We start from the raw sequence: 13,882 nt of genomic DNA, 5'->3' as shown, positions 1-13,882 counted from the left end.
CATCAACAACTTATACAATTCCATTTTTCTGAGGCTTGCAATGATGCTAAAGGGAGAAGCAAAAACATGATGACCATGGAAATGAATCTTGCGATGATCAAGTATGCAGCTTTATGGGAAAGGTCATATACTTGCAAAGGACAACCTAGAGGTTGTTTATAAAGTTGACCTGCTATTTTCTTAGGTCAAAATAATGAAATTGTAAATACAGTAGACCCCCCAGTTTATGGAATCCTTAGCTTACGACAATTTAATCCTGATGTGGAAAATTAGCTTTTTACACAACAAATTATTTTGTGTGCCTAAAACCTTTGTGATGTCTAATACATATCTAAGATGCCTGTCAGCGATTTATGGATTGGTTTACGTCAAGTTAGATGCTGGTGTGCTATTGGCTTATGTCTCAGCATCATGAAGATGCCAATGTGTTATTGGCTGAACTCTCGCCCACAATGCTCCTTTTCTTTCTTCGTTCAGTTCAGAATCTCATGTAAAAAAACTATTTGTTAGGTTTTGGGTTTCAATAATTGCAGTGATGGTAAAGGGAGAAGCAAAAACATGGTTTTAGGAATAAAAAAGAAGCACTAGAGCAGTTTTGTATGGGAGCCCCATAGTGCTAGTATGCAATGAATACAATGACCTTTTGAAAAATAACTATATACAGTAGACCCGCGGGATATGGTGACCTCGCCTTACGTTTCCACTTTGAAGTGTGAAATAAGAGGAATTTTAAGACACATCATCATGGCATTTTCCCCATGATATGACATCAACTGCAAATTATTTTGCGTGCCCAAGAACATATACAATTGTGCGTATGTAGAGTTACAGCACATCACGGCATAGGTTTAGGCTATTGGATGAACGCCCTACCACAATGCCTTTCTCTTGTTTGAGTTGATATTCTATTGCACAGGTGTCAAACAGGCGGCCCGCGGGCCAAATCAAGCCCGCTAAAGGATTGAATCCGGCCCGCAAGACAACACTCAGAGAAGCGCAAGAGAAAAACCAGCTGCAGGTTGAAATATGTCAACTTGATGTTGCCAAAGCCAGGTGCCTCTCACAAAGACACTCTACTTGTTTTTATTTCTCTCTCTCTCTCTCTCTCTCTCTCTCTTTCATTTCCACTCTGTCTCTCTTTCTTTTCCACTCTGTCTCTGTCTCTTTCACTCTCAGTATCTCGCTTTTTCTCTTCCTTTGTTGCTCTTTGTCTCTTTCTCTATCTGTGTCTTTTAACCTCTTTTGATCTAACTTCCCTTTTTCCTTTTCTCTCTTTTCTCTTTCTTCATACCCTTTGCACTTTCTTTTCTCTTTTCTCTCCTTCTGTCTTTCTATTTCTCTTTGGATTTCTTTCTTCCTCTCCCTTTCTTTTCCCCCTCTCTCACGACTTTTTATCTTTTGTTTCTCATGCTCACTCCCTCTCTCTTTTTCTTTCTTTGTCCCGCCCTCTCTCCTTTTCCCTCCCTCTTTCTCTTATTTCTTTATCTCTTTTTCTTTCTCTTTAATCTACTAGTCCGGCCCCCTACAGAATGTTTGTTTTATCGTGTGGCCCTCGAGTTAAGATGAGTTTGACACCCCTGTTCTATTGCAACAAACTTTTTTTAATTATTAGTCCAAAGATTTGCAATGACACTTAAATGAGAAGAAAAAACAAATATGATAACCATGGAACAAGGCTTGTGACAATCAAGAATCACAAAGAAGGTACACAGAATGTTACCCTTGCTCACCAATATGGCTCTAACCAATTGAATATGGGGACTATTATTAAGAATAAGAAAGCAATTAAAGCAAGCAAATCTTCTGAGGACATGACAATCCTTGCAAGTTTTAATATCAGTTTTCATTTGAACCTATCTTCTTCCCCCATCTGCATCCACCCGTGAATTCCACTCTACCAGCTCAGGTCATGTCAAACCAAACGTACTGTTCATAAAATGTAATTTTCCTTTACATGTATACTTATTTATAAGGTTATTTATCATATAAACCTATATTGCATACAAGTAGTACTTCTTGTATACTGTTTTGTTATTTTAAGGTCTTTTTTATGGGACATCAGGGAATCCAAATTTGTATTGTCGCGGAGGCACCATAACTTTAGTTAAATTAACCCCGAACATAATAAAGAATTTCTTTTCAATTAGCCATTTGTTAGTTTCCATTGTATTACGTAAATGTCAAATATCAAAAAGACATGCTGCTTAAAGTTTAGCGGTGTCGTAAACTCAAATGGCCTTAAACGTGTTGTTGTGTTAAATGCCTAACAACCGTATTTTGGTTTTATTACCTCCACACACCGTTAACTGGCAAAGGAAAGTTTGCAGGATTACAGAAAATGTTTGGTTCATTAATTCCAACTTTATGTTGTGGAGGGAAAGCTCATTGCATATTTTTTTTGTCCGTGTTTGCATTTATGTATTGTTTACATTGTAAATCTAGTAACTTAAAATACCTATCTATATTTTTTGTCATTTTTTACATTTTTCATGAAAAAAAAACTCTTATTTTTATCTTTGCCAATATTTGATGTTTACATTTCAAATTTAAAAAAATGTCTCTTTTTAAAAAATGTTATTTTATGACTATTTACATTTACTTATGAAAAAAAGGTACAGAGACCCCCTCACTACTTCCCTGGTTCACTGTTTTTCGGATTTCGAATTGAAGAGAATTGTCTTTGTTGTAAATGTTCTCATGTGAAAAAAAACATATGTCCATTTTACTCCAGATTGATGAAAATGACCTCAATGAATGATGAATCGAGGCTCTGCTCCGGAAGTAGATGTATTGACCCATGGGCAATTTCAAAATAAGAACATATATATCGGATATCAATGCCCTTGTTTTGAAGTCATTTTTGGCCCTTGTGCTTTTTTAAAAATTGTGAATAAATAACAAGACTACTAATTGCAAATATTACAAAAATGCAAACAAAACAAAGTTTGTTCGTCTTAATTATTTTTTACTTTTGTATTTTGACACCAAAAAAACACCAATATATGGAGATTTGTCTTTTTCATGTGTGCGCAACAATTTTTGACAAGGTTTGCATCCAGTTGCAAAAGTTAAGAAGGAAATTTTGAAGATTAGTACTTCCTACACAAGTTTTGGAAATTTCAGCTCTCTAGTTTTTTCAAAGTTTTTGATCACTTCAACCCCACGTGTGAATGTTTTGTACAAGGTCTAATTGCAGATTTTCAAAATAAAACCTCAATTTATCAGCTAACTGCTAAAAAAAGGATGATGAGAGGGTCAGTGGAGCAGGAGCTCTAGCAGCACCTAGATGTGATCCTTACTCGCCACTGTATGAAGGCTAAAGTTTTGCCTCCAAAGGTCCGATACGGCTTTTGGAAACGTAAGCAATGTTCCGCCTCTAAGCCCGGAGCTTCGGCGAGGATTGACCCCATCAAAGCTGCCGTCTGCTAAAAGTTTTTCGCTCGAAGATTTTCCTCTTCCCCAGAATCGCAACAAATCCCTTCATGCAGATTCTAAAACCGACACCTTCCTTGTACATGTTTTAAGATTTTACAAAATAAACACAAAAGGAACGAATACGATTTTGGGTGAAAGATGGGGTAAACTGAAGCGGAAGTTGAAGAAAATCTGTTAAAGCCCCAATGGGTGTTATATAGCGACCACTAGTGGTGCAAAGATACTTCATTTGTTTAAACAAAACTCTCACCGTCACTGAGTTTCATGATTCACGCATCTATAACTTTTTTTCCACTGGGGGTCCATGGATGGATGGATGGATGGATGGATGTTTGGTCACTGCAGTGTGGGCTTTCAGTCTAACTGCTCTTAATCGGCCAGACACTGTATGGAGAGACTGGTCCTTACCATGTTCAGCACTAAACTGGCGAGCAATTCCGGCTGCAGTGTGGAGACGATTACCCATTGAAATCCTCTCTTGCATTTGTCTTCCGGGGTCGACCAGCGTTTTTGGGCGACTTGAAGGAGTTTGTAGTTTTGTAAATATTCAATATTCTTGAACTCACAGATTTGGAACGATCAACTTGTCTTGCTATGATAGGGTCATCCCTTTCGTTTTCATCTGGATAACCTGCCGCCGGAGGTTTTCAGTCCCTTTAGAATGGCCCACCATCTTGCAAAGTCAGCGAAACTAGCAGTTAGAATGCCAGTTAAACGGGGGTTGGTGAACAATCAAGGAAATTAGCACTGTGTGCTAGATTAGCACCATTAAGTAGGAGGCCTTTGAAAGTGTTCTCTAATTTTAATCAGTGCAATTTTGGCAAAACACAGGGTTTTGTTGTTGAAATGCCTTATCCGTTTTGTTTAAAAGTGTTGTGGAAGCATGGTATAGACACAACAAAACGTCCCTAAACTGTTAAGCAGTGAGGATGGCATTTTATTCTGAATTATTACATTTTTTATAACTTGTTCTGTAATTGTGAACTTCAGTGTATGGTCTTCGTTTTCATTTCTCATTGTATTTGCCAATAGCCAAACAAGGCCCCAATCAGTTAATTTTGATTAAAACAAAAACACAATAAAACAAAAATCCTGGCATTTTTCTGAATTCAATGTTTTTTTCTATTTTGCTTTTTTTCCTGCAAATGTGTTGAGCAAGTTCTCTGGTTTTTATTTGTGGTAACAATGACCGTGGATGGTATGATAAACAATGACATGCCCGGAATGCCAATGTGGATTTCCAACTCGTGAGGTTAAAAATGGAAAAAAAAAGATAAATATGAAACCATTGGACCTGAAAGATTCCACCACGTTCCTCGTGACGTTCTTCCCGTCCAATAGAAGGGCATCGAAGACTGAGGCAAGAATCTAAAGCTGACTCGTAATTCAAATTGTGTCTCGCACATGCGGAAAAAAAATTAAACTTGCTATAAAAGGAAACCTATTTCACAGTAAAACAGTTTTCTGATGTTCTCACTTTCTCTCCAAACTGTTTCTATTTCTTCTTGGAATAGGTAAAAAAAAAAGTGCAAAGAAAAACAAAACAAGCTCGCGCAGAGTTAATCCCTTGATGTTTGCTGAACTGAGCTCGTACTGTATGCGATATGTTGACATCTTGGCTGACGTCAATCGTGGAAGCACTCCATCCTTTTGAGTGATCGGCGATGAAAATACCCAGAAAAAAAAACACTTGGCCCTGATCCTAACGAGGACAGAGAGAAAAGAAGAGGTGAGAACGATACTTAAAGTGACAGTGTGTAATAATTCACCACTAAAGGTTCTTGGAATAGAGCTGAAGTGTATGCATTGGAAAAAGACGCACTACAGAAGCTTGAAGAATACCACTTGGAAAAATCCAAAAACCTAGTTTTATATTTTCTTACGCAAGGCAAAATTAATCTCAGCCGGCGACAGGTCATGAAACTTGATTTTTAATCTCGCCACTGACAACAAAAGACCAAGAATTGGAAACACCCGGAGACGCTGAAAAAAGTCAATAGCTGGAGTTGGTCGAATCTGGTGTAATTGGCTAACTTTAGTGGCTAACGAGATAGTTTATTACAAAGGCAAGAGTGTGTCAAGCGTTGGGAAGTGGAATCACGGAAATCATTGACAATATAGCTAGAAAAGGAAACAAAAGAAAAAAAATTGAGAACATGGCAAGCCCAAGATGCCTGAATCATGGGATTTGGTGACGTTGCAATGAAAAAACAGTAGTGTTGATTTACAGCCTGTAGCCTTTAAGCTAAAATGAGTGGCTAGAAGAGGAAATAGTGAAAAAAAGAAGTTGGGACTTGGCCACCAATACTTGCAGGGCTCAGCTGTGGAAGTTGAGCGACGCTAAAAGATGAAGCAGGAGAAACTAACGTCCAGCCGTGAGGCGTAGCATGCAGTCAGGTGACAAACGTGAGTGCTAGAGAAGGAAACAGTGGAAAAAGAAGTCGGACACAGAAACTATCATAAGAAGAACTCAGCTGTGGAGGGTGATCAACACTGAAGACAAAGCAGGAGCAGTACACAATAACAATAGCGGCGAGCAACAGACAGTTGCCCAGTGGCAGATAGAAAAGGGTAGAAATAAAGGGCTTTGTTGTGAAAGAAGAGTGACACTGAAGTCGGAATATCTAGCAGTAGTTATAACAAAATAGCTGGCAGTGAACATGCAGTCTGCAGACAGGTGGCTAGAAAAAGAAAGAGTACAGCTGATCTGTGGAAGGTGACTGACATTGAAGGACCAAGCAAACTTAATTTACACAGAACATTAAAAAAAATAGTAAAAGCGGCAAGCCATTACCTGCATCCAATTCAATTACAAGGCTGCTGGAACCCATCCCGGCTGTCTCCGGGCAGTGGGCAGGGGACACCCTGAATTGGTTGCCAGCCAGTCGCAGGGAACTCAGGGACGGACAACTCACTGGCTCATTCACACCAAGGGACAATTTTTAACTAGATTACTTTCAATTACTTTTGGATTACTCCAATACCAAACATGCTAATAAAAGACAAAAGAAACTAAATATGAATAAAATGACTAAATTTTGTGCAGGCTTGGGGAGTAACGGAATACATGAAACGGCAAAAATGATGTTGGCAAGCTTTTTGGATTTATTTTCATTTTGTTTCTGTCGCGTTTTATGTTAGTTTTGCCGGAGATCAAAGAGATCAAAGCCAGGAGAGAAAGCTTACCACGTGTTGTGAGTCATCATTTTATTCATATTTAGTTTCGAATGCGAACAAACAGAGCACAGCGTACTAGCAAGATGACAAACAAACTCGGCAGCGACCTCTAAGTAGGTTTTCCACTGCAAAAGAAATACAAATATCTCGACCAATAGTTTTTTTATGAAGATTGAAATTTGGTACAATAGTTCATGTATTTTTCCCTTGTCAAATCAATGTTTTATTTACTTAATGAAATTTCTAGCACCACTAGGAGGCACTAAATATTACTCAAAGTCCCAGTGAAGAAAATTTTACATTATTCTACAAAAAAAAAAAATAATTCCAGAAAATAATACTTAAATTAGGGCAGCACGGCGGTATAGTGGTTAGTGTGTGTGAGGCACAGTTCTGAGGTCATGAGATCAAACCTCCTGTGTGGAGTTCTCCCCGTGCTTGTGTGGGTTTCCTCCGAGCACTCCGGTTTCCTCCCACATTCCAAAAACATCCATGCCAGGTTAATTGGCCGGCCCATTGCCCAAAGATGGGATCGGCTCCAGCAACCCCGCGTCCCTACTGAGGATAAGCGGTGCAGATAATGGATGAATGGAATACTTAAATTAAGCCACCCTACATACCATGTTGATCAATTTAAGTGTATTTTTCTTATTTGCTAGAAAAACTATTCAAACATATTCATTTTGTTTGTACTTATATTAAAAAAAACTTAAAATATAATAAAATAGGAAAAATAATGCCCTGTATGTTCTGTCCTGATTCAGCCAACCCGACTGGTATTGTTTTCTCGGTATCCAATGGCAACCGGTGGGGGTTTTGGGGGGTGGGGAATGGCTTGGCTTCTTATTAGAGAGGCAGGATTTGGATTCTGGTTTGTTTGCATGCCTGATTGCTGCATGCATATGTGTCCAATCTGCAGGTGGTCTCGTGTACGATGCACGTCATTGTGTTTTCATGCGTGTGTTTGTGTGTCTCTGTAGGTTTTCATGCGTGTGCGCGTGCGTGCGTGTGCGTGTGGAAAGTGTTGTTGTCAACATGCTAACTGTTGCTGACAAGCACACGCTGACTACTGGAGTCAAAAAGTTAAACGCACTCTATGATCCTTTCGCTCCCCCGAGGCGCTCTCACTCTCTCTCTCTTTCTCGCTCTCTTTCTTTTCCTTGCTTCTGTCTTCCTCTCTCTCCCTCTCTATTTCCACCCTCTCCTGTCTTTCTCTTACTTCTCTCTCACTTCTGTCTCTCTTTGCTTCTATCTTTTGCACACTCATTCTCTCCCCATCTTCCCTCTTTCTCATTTTTTTCTGTCTCATTCCTTTCTGTCTTTTTCTTCTTTATATGTTTTCCCTCTTTCTCTCTCAATGTCTCTCTATCCCCATGTCTGTCTCATTATGTCTCTTATGCTTTTCTTTTTCCCTTTGTTTACATTTCCTACTTTCCCCTCTCTCTCTCTCCTTGTCTTTCCTCTCTATCTTTCTTCTGTTTCTTTCTTGTTATCTCTCTCTCTCTCTCTCTTTATCCCTCTTTATTCTCTCTGTGTCCATCTCTATTGCCATCTTTGTTCTTTTTCTCTTTTCCTATCCCTTTCTTCTCTCCATCTCTCTTGTCCCTTTTCTCTCTTCTCTCTCTTTCTCTTGTAATTTTTGTAGATCTGTTTTTTTATCTCGTTTCCTCCTTCTTCTCTCTCTTCTGTCTATCTCTCTTTCTTTTCACCCTCTCTCTTCTTTCTCTTTCCAAACATATTATCTCCCTCTTTTCTCCACTCTGTATTCTATATTTCTTCTGTCTCCTTCTCTTAATGCCTCTCTTTCTTCCAGCTCTCTGTTCTCTCATTCTCTCTTTTGTCTCCCTTTGTTACTCTCTCATGTTTTCTCTCTCTGTATCCACCTATTTCTCTATTCTTATCTATGTAATGATCTCCTTCTCTATCTTTATACCTCTCACTCCCCCCTTTCTTTCCCTCTCTCTCTCTCTCTCTCTCTTGTCTCTGTCTCATTTTCTCTCGGTCTCCTCATCTTTCTGTCTGTGTCTCTCTTTTCTCTCTTTCTATTCTATCTCTCTTCTGTTATTTTTCTGTCTCTTATTCTTTCACCTCTTCTTCCCATTTTCGATTTTTCCCTCAATCTATTATACCCTCATGCTTTTTCTCTGACTCCTGGCCCTTTCTTCCTTTCTTTTTGTACCCCCCTTCCTCCTTTCCCCATCCCTGATGATTTTTACAGAGGTGTGACTCATTGGGCACAGGGCCACAATGTCAGGTAGTAGGGGGTGCCAATGAAGTGGGGGAGAAAGGGATTTTTTAAAAGTGGTGAGGTATTGCGGGTTGGGTGTCACAGATATGTAAAAGTGAGTGGAATGTGTGAGAGGCAAAGAGTGAAAAGGGAGGGGTGTACAGTCGGCACAAGGAAAACATAAAAAAATGGAGGGAAATGAATAATTTGATGGTTTCCGTCACAATTTATTGCTCATGTTTTGGCCCCGGGCTCACATTTTTGGAGCTGACCGACGTGTTTATTTGAAAAGCTGCTCACGGGCACAACCCCGTTCACGACTTTGGGGACTTGAAAGGAGCTAATAAGGTGGAGAGTCATTACAAAAAAGTAAAGCGGTGGAGGGAATGGTTGGAGGGGCGAGAAAAAGGCTCGGGATGAGCGAGGAGGTGGAGTGTGTTCATGTAAGGTGTCACTCAAGTGTGTTGTAGGCCCCCAAGGCGGGGGCTCTCCTACTTGGCTCCCACACCAAACAAACACACTTTTTGGCTCAAATTAAGAACTGATGTTTTTTTTCCTTTTTCTGATGAAAACGTCGTAATGAATGATTTTTTTTTTCGTATGCCCGGAAAGTTTAGGTTGCCCTGAGGACATATGCAGATTTTTGCAGCAAATTAAATATTATTTTTTGATGATTTACTATAAAAATAATTCAAATGTGATGGATGGATGGATGGATGGATGGATGGATTGATGGATGGATGGATGGATGGATGGATGGATGGATGGATGGATGGATGGATGGATGGATGGATGGATGGATGGATGGATGGATGGATGGATGGATGGATGGATGGACAGACGGATGGCTTTGAAGAATATATAGATTTAGATGATGGCTGGACTGAACAAATAGGTGACATTTGAGAACAGATGGGATTAGAGGGTGGATGGATGGATGGATGGATGAATGGACAGAAGGATGGCTTTGAATAATATATAGATTTAGATGATGGATGGACGGACAAAGAGGTGACTTTTGAGAACAGATGGGAATAGAGGATGGATGGATGGATGGATGGATCGATGGATCGATGGATGGATGGCTTTGAAGAATATATGGATTTAGATGATGGATGGATGGATGGACAAATGGGTGACTTTTGAGAACAGATGGGATAACAGGGTGGATGGATGGATGGATGGATGGGTGGGTGGATGGATGGATGGATAGACGGACAGACAGATGGCTTTGAAGAATATATGGATTTAGATGATAAATGGACGGACAAATAGGTGACTTTTGAGAATAGATGGGATGAATGGATGGACAAACAGATGGCTTTAGAGAATAGATGATTTTGAGAATGGAAAGATGGAGAAATGGGTGACTTTTGAGAGTCGATAGAGTTAGAGGATGGATGGATGGATGGACAGATAGACATGTGCTTTAGAGAATACATGGATTTAGAGGATTGATGGACTGACAGATAGAAGGCTTTTAAAAATAGATGGTGTTAAGAAGATGGATGAATGTTTTTTGAATTTGGATGGAATGTTATGGGTGTATGGATCATGGTGGATGGAAAGATTGATTGAGAAGATGGATAGATGAATGAATTTAGAATTTTGATGGATGGCTTTGGATGGATGGATAACTTTGGAAGATAATATTTGATGGACGAAAGGGTGTGCTTATTATATGGTTGGATGGGTGGTTGGGTAGATGGATAGCTTTAGAATAGGATGGATGGATGGATGGGTGGATGGATGGATGGATGGATGGATGCATTGCTTTAGCATTTGTATGGATAGTTATGGATGGTCAGATGAATGGCTTTTGAATTCTGATGGATGGGTGGATGGATGGTTTTATAATGGGATCGATGGATGGCTCTAGAATTTCGCTGGGTGTGGATGACTTTGGAAGATCATGTTGGATGGATAAATGGGTGGCTTCAAATGTGGAAGAATGAGTGGATTGATGGATGGATGAATGGATGGATAGATGCATGGCACAGAAGATAGATGGCTCTTGATCTAAAAAATGGATGGGTGTTATCGTAACCATCTGCTGCATCAATAAATATCAAATCTTTGGATGGATGCCTGACGTTGCAAGTTCATGTCGACGTTCTTGAGGTCATTTTCCCTGAAGGTCCCGTCAAATCCACGAGGGGTCACTCAGACTACACGCAAACACGAATTCTCTCTTATTTATATCACGCCTTGATTGCGCATCTACGTGTATTTTGTTGATGTCCATGAAACAACAAACAACCTGAAGAAACCAATGAGGACGATCAAATTCTCGCTAGATTTGATCACCACTCCCACCTGTTTCCTCTGGAATGCGCGCTTTACGCCACGTGCACGAGTGTTATGTCTATCCCTCTGTTTAGCTTTCTGCATGTGTGCGCATTTTTTGCATCTGTTGGGGAAAACTAGTGTCTATTTTGTGCGCATGCGTGCATCTTTGAACGCGTCTGCAATTTGCGGGAATTTTCTTTTTTTATAATCTGCAGCTGGAACATGCATGCGCTCACATCTGCGTCTGGTTTGTATGAACGAACCCCCCCCCCCCCCCATTCTTGCCCCCCCCCCCCCCCCCCCCCCCCCCTTCTGACAGATCCAACCGTACATGCCAACTTGTTCCTGTTTGTCTCTTCTGTTTTTTTTTCTATCGCCCGCTTGTGCGCATGCCAGCTCAGCGACAGACGATCTCTGGTGCGCATGCGCGCGCTCCCTTTCGCGCTCGACGTGCAGGCCTCTCGGGTTGCTGACATTTTCCATTTTTTTCTGCACGTATAAAGTTTAATAATAATATGAGTGGGTGTGACGGAGAGAAGGTCCGTTCGCTGTAACCCCCCCCCCCCCCCCCTTCTTAAAGCGAATCCGAGAAGCGGCGGAGAACCTTCAGTTTACACAGCTGAGGTGCATGTGGAACGAACTCTCAGTTCTCTCCTTTTTTTTCCTTTTTTGCTCTTCATTTTTCCCATCACTCGCTACTTGGTTGGCTACTGACTTGCTCAGAATCTTCTCTTCCATTTTTCTTTCCGATTGATCGTCTTTCCGGAGCCAAACCTGAATTCTTTCAGATGTTGAGTAAGAAACTCCTGGAAGGATTATTTTTTTTTTTGTTTTGTTTTATTATAAAATATGCCAAGGTCATGAAAAATAGTATATGAGTGATTCCACGCGTCTTTTATTTGGTTTGCAAAAACACAGACAAGATAGAATGTCTGTCAGCCATATGTGGAGATCAGGCAACGTTTGAAGTGACTGGGCCGGAGAATTTGCGTTGGTGTTTGGTTCCCTCTAGCGGATTTTTGGTGACAGCGCAGGTTTCATGGGCCGCGTTGCTCTGATAAAATGGTATGTATTTATACTGCGCTTTTCAAGTCAATGAAGACCTCCCAAAGCGCTTTACAATGTGCTTCTTACCTACCCATTCACACACACACTCACACACCAATAGGGAGTCAGCCATGCAAGGCACGTACCTGCTTATGATCTTTTCTTTCTTTCTTTCTTTATTTCTTTTGTTCCTCCTTTCTTTCTTTCTTTCTTTCTTTCTTTCTTTCTTTCTTTCTTCTTCTTTCTTTCTTTCTTTCTTTCTTTCTTTCTTTCTTTCTTTCTTTTCTTTCTTTCTTTCTTTCTTTCTTTCTTTCTTTCTTTCTTTCTTTCTTTCTTTCTTTCTTTCTTTCTTTCTTTCTTTCTTTCTTTCTTTCTTTCTTTCTTTCTTTCTTTCTTTCTTTCTTTCTTTCTTTCTTTCTTTCTTTCTTTCTTTCTTTCTTTCTTTCTTTCTTTCTTCCTCCTCTCCATTTCTCTTTATACCCCCTTTATTACTTTCATTCTCTTATTATTTTTTACTTTTTCTTGTATCTTTCTCTATTTTTTTATCTTTCGTCTCGTTGCTTCTCTTTCTTTCTTCTCGATGCTTCTCTTTCTTTCTCTGTATTTTAACTTTCTTTCATTCTGTCTTTCTTTCTTTTTCTTTCTTTCTTTCTTTCTTTCTTTCTTTCTTTCTTTCTTTCTTTCTTTCTTTCTTTCTTTCTTTCTTTCTTTCTTTCTTTCTTTCTTTCTTTCTTTCTTTCTTTCTTTCTTTCTTTCTTTCTTTCTTTCTTTCTTTCTTTCTTTCTTTCTTTCTTTCTTTCTTCCTTCTTTCCTTTGAAAACTCTATAAATGAGGTATAATCACGGTATGTTCCTTGGAATGAAAATAAGTGTTGTTCGATAAATTAAAAAGTAAATACGTCAATAAACGTTTCACACGTATTGACATTTTAAATGTATAACTTTCATGGCTGAAACAAGAATGGCACCAAAAATTGATTTTTTTAATGGATTTTTTTTTCAATTTGTATAAGTTTGTTAGTATTGTTAATTAATATTCAGTTGAGCATTTTTTAATCAACTGTTTGCATTATTTTTAGAATTTAAATTTTGCTTTTGCTATGAGAGGTATTCACGAGAAGAAAATCCAATACGTCATCGAGCGAGAGTATGTTATGCACCCTTTATGCCAGTAGATGGCAGTCGAGGATCATGGATGGAGACGTCCTTGCTTTGTGGACAATATACCACAGTAAAAATGTATTTTATATATATCAAAAAAGTTATTGAGACGCATGATTGTACTTAGTGTTTCATTTTTGTTTTATATTTCTTATTGATGGATAGTTATTATTGTACGAGTACCTTCAGCGTACAAAACGATACGTTAATACTCATTTTACATGTATAATACAGTTTGAGCCACTAGAGGACGTTACAGGATAAAAAGTAACGCTGCAAATTTATTTTAAAAAAATATATCTATAAAATTTGCAATAAATACCTTTGTAAATGCAATGGCAAAAAAACTATAATAATTAAACAAAAATAATAAAATCGTCGGAAAAGCAGAAACAAGCTTAATAAATTTGCAAATTGCATATCGTGTTTTGCATCCCAGGCAAGGGCATGACACTATTTTAGTTAATGAATAGATAAAAATGAATTAAAATATGTGTTTTAAAAAATAATATTAAAAATAGAAATATATAGATACATATTGAACTTG

The sequence above is a fragment of the Urocampus carinirostris genome, chromosome 9 (genome assembly GCF_059441175.1).
Source record: "Urocampus carinirostris isolate Australia breed hairy pipefish chromosome 9, RoL_Ucar_1.0, whole genome shotgun sequence".
Lineage (NCBI taxonomy): Eukaryota > Metazoa > Chordata > Actinopteri > Syngnathiformes > Syngnathidae > Urocampus > Urocampus carinirostris.
This window is presented reverse-complemented; position numbering follows the sequence as displayed.